Genomic DNA, 6508 nt, shown 5'->3' on the forward strand with positions numbered 1-6508 from the left:
GCGCGCCGGACTCATCGTCATTGAAGCCAGGTTCAGGGGCTACTGAGGGAGTCCTGGATTAGGGGCTCTCTGGACAGCTGGACTATATCCTTTGGCCGGACTTTTGCACTATGAAGATACAAGATTGAAGACTTCGTCCTGTGTCCGGATGGAACTCTACTTGGAGTGGAAGGCAAGCTAGGCAATACGGATATGTATATCTCCTCCCTTGTAACCGACCTTGTGTAACCCTATCCCCCTCTGATGTCTATATAAACCGGAGGGTTTTAGTCCGTAGGACAACATTCATTCAGACCATAGGCTAGCTTCTAGGGTTTAGCCTCTCTGATCTCGTGGTATATCAACTCTTGTAATACTCATATCATCAAGAACAATCAAGCAGGACGTAGGGTATTACCTCCATCAAGAGGGCCCGAACTTGGGTAAATATCGTGTCCCCTGCCTCCTGTTACCATCCGCCTTAGACGCATAGTTCGGGACCCCCTACCCGAGATCCGCCGGTTTTGACACCGACAGATATGTTGAGTGAGTTCATGCATCCTTGTATCCAACAGGCCAGGTGTCCACCCGGGCGCAGTAGAGGAACATGGTCGTGGCATCCTCGAGCTAGTGATCTCCGATGAAATGGCCAACGTGGAGCTCGAGATCGCGCTCCAGATGTACCACGAGCGTGTCGACCGCTTGGACAAATGCCTGCACGAGTTCAGGCAGAGCCAAGAGCTACCGTAGGTAAGGGCTGCTGGTCATGGTCTCATGGAAGCATTTGTTGAGTCATTTTGTCGTGGATCGCTATGTATTCACAGGAATCATAATATTGCTCTGTTTATTGCTCTGATTCAATGTGTGTACTCTGTTTTCCGTTCTTATATGTTCTGTTTCAATGTGTGTATATACGCTTTCCATTCTGTATATGTGGATGATAACAGCTAGATACAAATTACTATACAAAAATAGATAGAAAATGGAATTCATAATATTAATATATATATATATTAACTGTTCATTAGTTCATCACAGAATATATATAATATCATCACATATATGTGATGATACTTAACTACTAGGTACAATGCATAAAATTGAAAACGAACAATACTAAAACTAATAATCCCTCTTGGTAGCAGTATTCACTACAAAAAAAGACACATCCGTGAAATTTTGGGCCGAACGAAATTTTTTCTGTCATGCTTATGACACTTATATGACAATAATTGTGACAAAACCCGATATCATCATAGATGTGGTGGGCTCCTACTTCTATGACAAAAATCTTGATAGAAAATGGGCTTTTCATCCTGGGAGGGCCAGAGACGCGGCTGCATGACATTCTTTGGGCCGTCCATGACAGAAAAAACTATGGTAGAAGCGAGGGCGAGGAAAATATCGGGAAGTTCCCGGTTACAGTCGGTGGTCGGGGCCGAGCGATGCGCGTTTCTCTCGTACACATATGCGCATGGGTGCGAGGCATTGGGTTCTAACTGAACCCGAGCGAGGCGTTCGCCTACTAAACCCGAGCTATTGCAGTGCAGGCTACGCGTTACTGAACCCGAGCGATCGATCGATCTGGCTGTTAACTGAACCCGATTGACCGATTCCTTCGCTACTGCTGCTAACTGAAGCCGATTGAACTAGCTGTTGCCTCTTGATGAACAGTGAGCGTTGTTGGGGGTTGGATGAATAGTTCCCGATGGGGGTTGGATGAATAGGACCTCGCAGTAGTAGACAATGTTGCCGCTGGATGAACATGACCCCGATTGAGCCAGTTGGGGGTGGATGAACAGGACCCCATGGATGGCTAGTTGAACAGTAGTCGGTGGAGGGCTGGATGGACAGTAGCCTGTGGAGGGGTGGTTGAACAGAAGCCGGTGGAGGCTGGATGAACAGGAGCCCGTGGATGAATAGTAGGTGGTGGAGGCAGGAGGGAGACGTCATGGATGAACAGTCGCAGGTGGAGGCTGGAGGAGGTCGCCGGTGGATGAACAGTAGCCCGTGGAGGCTGGACCGACGTAGTAGACGATGGATCAACACTAGCCCGAGGAGTATTGTTTTGCGGTATGCCACACCCCTCCCGATGAACAGGACCCCCGTTTCGACCATAGGAGGATGAAGAGAAGTCCGTTTCCTCTGTTTTGCGGTACGCTACACCCCTCCCGATCAACAGGACCCTGTTTCGACCATAGGAGGTCCAGGAGAAGTCCGTTTCCTCCGTTTTGTGGTACGCCACACCCCTCCCGGTGAAAAGGATCCCATCGACCATAGGATGTCGAACACAAGGTTGTTTCCTCCATTTTGCGGTACGTCAAGCCTCGTTTCGGCTGTTCCATCCAAGCTGGTTGGCTCCCGATGAACACAACGCATTTTGTTGCCTTCCGATGAACACGACGACGTAGTTTCTCTGTTCCAATCCAGCCATGTACATGAGCCCTAGTCGTACGTATGCGTGAGTAGGAATTCGAGACCCCGCCCGTATGTACGTACGTGGCCGTATTTACTTTCTTGCACCCTGGTTGTACGTACGTGTACATGCTACGTATGTGCCTCTACTACGACATGTACCCTTCCTTGCTCGGCCATGGTTCATCGCTGTAGCCTATAGACAGACCGATCGACCAGTATGGACGTACACATTCGCGACCAAAATGACAACGATACATACGCTTCGACCAGGTGGGTCTCGACTGTCAGGGAGGATAAGGACGCACTTCCTTGCGTGTGAAGATGTAGCTGGTGGGTCCCAGTAGTCAGGGGGAAACGTTTTTTCGTGAAATACGATTGCCTGTCTGGTGGGTCCCTGTTGTCAGGTGGAGGAATAATTATTTTACATGTAATAAGGTTGCACTTCCTTGCTGCGGCCGTGGACCCAGCTATCAGCCTCTCCACGTATAGTACTCTTCCGATGGAAGTCGTTCCTTGACCACATTGACCACGCCGCGCCGAGAGCACCAAGGCAGTGGACGATAGCGAGGCTTATGAAGGGGACGATGCGGAGCCGCGGAAGACGTGCCAGTGGATGCCCACGCGAAGAGGAGTATGAGAGTTGACTGGTTCGGCTGCGGTGGGAGACTGCCATCGCCGCAGAGTAGGAAGGTGTGTGGGTGAGTAGAGGGATGGCCTGACCAGAGGTTGGAGTAGTGTGGGGTGGTCAGGCTTCCGCGGCAGCGCAACCGGCCACGGGGAGGCAGGAGCAGGCTGCACGACCGGCGCTGGTTTGGGCGGCTGGAGTAAGAAGACGAGAGGTTGAAGAAGCACTATGGCCGTTGGATGGAGATCGTAGGGTCACTAGAGCTAGAACCGTTCATATTGACTAAGCTGACAAAGCCCTCTGTCCGCCTCAACTTCGTAGGACCACAAGTCAGCCTCCCACTATGGTGGGTCCCAGCTAGCAGGGGAAGTATTCAATTTTTTGTGCGTAATAAGGAGGCACTTCCTTGCGTGCGAAGATATAGCTGGTGGGTCCGAGCTATCAGCGGGGGAACGTTTTTTCACAAAATACAGAGGCCCTTCCGGTGGGTCCCAGCTGTCAGGTGGAGGAATAATTATTTTTGCGGTTAATAAGGAGGTATTTCCTTGCGTGCGGTCGTGGACCCAACTGTTAGTCTCACCACATATAGACCTCTTCCGATGGATGTCATTTGTTGAACATGCCGGGCCGTGAGCACCAGGGTGGTGGACGATAGCAAGGCCTAGGAAGAGAACAACACGGAGCCAGGGAAGACTGGACAGTTGTTCCCACGTGGAGGGGAGTACGAGGGTTTACTGGTTCGTCTGCCGTCACTTGAGAATAACAGCAGGTGGGGGTGAGTAGAGGGATGGCCAGGCCAGAGATGGGAGTAGGGTGGGGCGGTTAGGCCTGCGCGGTAGCACAGCCGGCCACGGGAGGAGGGAGCAGGCAGTCCCGCTGACGCTTGTTTGAGCGGCTGGAGCAGGAAGAGCAAAGGTTGAAGAAGCACGACGGCCGTTGGATGGACATCCAATAGTCACTTCTCTTGTGTGTTGACTAAGTTGACACGACATTGCGTGTGCGTCAACCTTTTTTTAGGAAAGCGTACGCGTCAACCTATAGTAAGGGCACGAGTCAGCCTCAAATATGTGGAAAACAACATACATCCCATCTGCCATTATTTCTAATAATTTACAACCCATTTGCTAATTCTTAAGGTTTTTTGGAGCCCATATTCTTTTTGTTAGCATTACAACCCATATTGTGGCCACGGTTTAAAAATTATAAGAAATTTTGCATATTTCAGTGCAGTCCGAACTGTTTTTAATCCCAAAATGTCGAGTCACATTCAAGCTAATTTTAAAAACAAATTTATATCAATATAAAATCCAACAAATTGTCCACACATAAAAATCAATGGAATTTAAAATCTCAAAATGATAAAAAGGAAATTTGAAACTAATTGCCGGTTTGATGTGTTTTAAAAATGTACTGGCCATTTATCATTAGTGATAGCCCATTTCCTAGGCAAGCCGAATGAAGCTCTCCTCATCTTGAAATATTTGTAGCCCAGCAGGACTGACAAAGCAAGTAGGCCTCGATTGGGTATTCTACAAAAGAACAAAAAACAGGGCTAGCCAATTTCAGAAATAAAAAAACTGTTGTGCTGGTCTTGTGGTAAAGATAAAAGAAAAGGCTGGCTAGACGGGCCAGAGTGCCCCGCACGGCCCATTTGACACCCTGCTTCCATCTCAAAAAAAAAGTAACAGGGCGAGCTGCTGGGTCCCTGGTGTTAGCCGCTTGTTGTGCAATTTCTCGTTTATTGACTACGTTGACAATGGCATGGGACCCAGATGTCAGAAATCCATTAGGAGGAACCATTTTTGGCTTGAAATAAGGAGGCACTTGCTTGCGTACTTCGATGACCTTGGTGGGTCCATGCTGTCATCCTCTACACGTACAGTCATTTCCTGATTGTGTACGCGTCAACCTAGTAGCCCCACAAGTCAGCCCTAAACCCATGGCAAACAAATACAACCCATTTAGAAAAATAACAACCCATTCCATACGTTCAAACGGAAAGTTCAACATTCAGAGCAAAGTAACAGGTCTGATCCAGATATAGAGTACTGAACTTCCACGTTGACAACCATCATAGCCAAGTTAACTACCTACTCCCAGTAATACTCTAGTAGTGTACAAGTACTAATTTACTCTTAGCTAACTAGACGATGTCGGCCTCCATCTGCGATACACGTTAAACGCCGGCACCGACGTCCTCCGCCTCGCCTCGAACATGTCGGAGGTGCGATAGGGCGCGTTGCACGCGTGTGTTGGCCCTTTCCATGCCGGCATGGTACACCGAAGATTTGGCTTCTAAGAGGGAAACTGTCGGGGTATGGGGTTCTGCCAAACCCTTAAGGTTCGAACAGTGGGGTGCGCGCGAAGTCTTTCCCTCCAACCAATCTACGCTCTAGCTCGCTAGGATCTTGCGGACGAACTCGACGAACTAACAACATAGAAGGACAAAGGGCTTATACTGGTTCGGGCCACCGTTGTGGTGTAATACCCTACTCTAGTGTGGTGGTGGATTGCCTCTTGGGCTGATGATGAACAATACAAGCGAAGAACGGCCTCCTGAGGTTGAGGCGTTCTTGAGCTCGGTGTCGGTGTCAAAACCGGCGGATCTCGGGTAGGGGGTCCCGAACTGTGCGTCTAGGCCGGATGGTAACAGGAGACAAGGGACACGAAGTTTTACCCAGGTTCGGGCCCTCTTGATGGAGGTAAAACCCTACGTCCTGCTTGATTAATATTGATGATATGGGTAGTACAAGAGTAGATCTACCACGAGATCGAGGAGGCTAAACGCTAGAAGCTAGCCTATGGTATGATTGTTGATGTGTACATTGTCCTACGGACTAAAATCCTCTGGTTTATATAGACACCGGAGAGGGTTAGGGTTACACAAAGTCGGTTACAATGGTAGGAGATCTTCATATCCGTATCGACAAGCTTGCCTTCCACGCCAAGGAAAGTCCTTTCTGGACACGGGACAGAGTCTTCAATCTTGTATCTTCATAGTCCAGGAGTTCGGCTGAAGGTATAGTCCGGCTATCCGAATGCCCCCTAATACAGGACTCCCTCAGTAGCCCCTGAACGAGGCTTCAATGACGACGAGTCCGGCGCGCAGATTGTCTTCGGCATTGCAAGGCGGGTTCCTCCTCCAAGTACTTCGTAGAAGATTTTGAACACAAAGATAGTGTCTGGCTCTGCAAAATAAGTTTCCACATATTTCCATAGAGAGAATAATATTTACACCAATCTAATCTGCTGATGTATTCCGTAGCGTGTCACACCACGGCCAAGCCTTTATCCGAGTCGTTTCATTATCCCACCTCAGCGCGTCATGCGAAGCGGTTTCCTTGGCACGTCTTGTTAAAGTAGAGATCGTGTCCCCTTATCCTGCGATTCTCATCAATACGGGCATGGGTAACCCAACCGCGTCTAGGACTCCTAGATTATAGGCAAGTCCAAACGGGCACGGAGAGGACACTTGATATTCACCCT

The sequence above is a fragment of the Triticum dicoccoides genome, chromosome 7A (genome assembly GCF_002162155.2).
Source record: "Triticum dicoccoides isolate Atlit2015 ecotype Zavitan chromosome 7A, WEW_v2.0, whole genome shotgun sequence".
NCBI lineage: Eukaryota > Viridiplantae > Streptophyta > Magnoliopsida > Poales > Poaceae > Triticum > Triticum dicoccoides.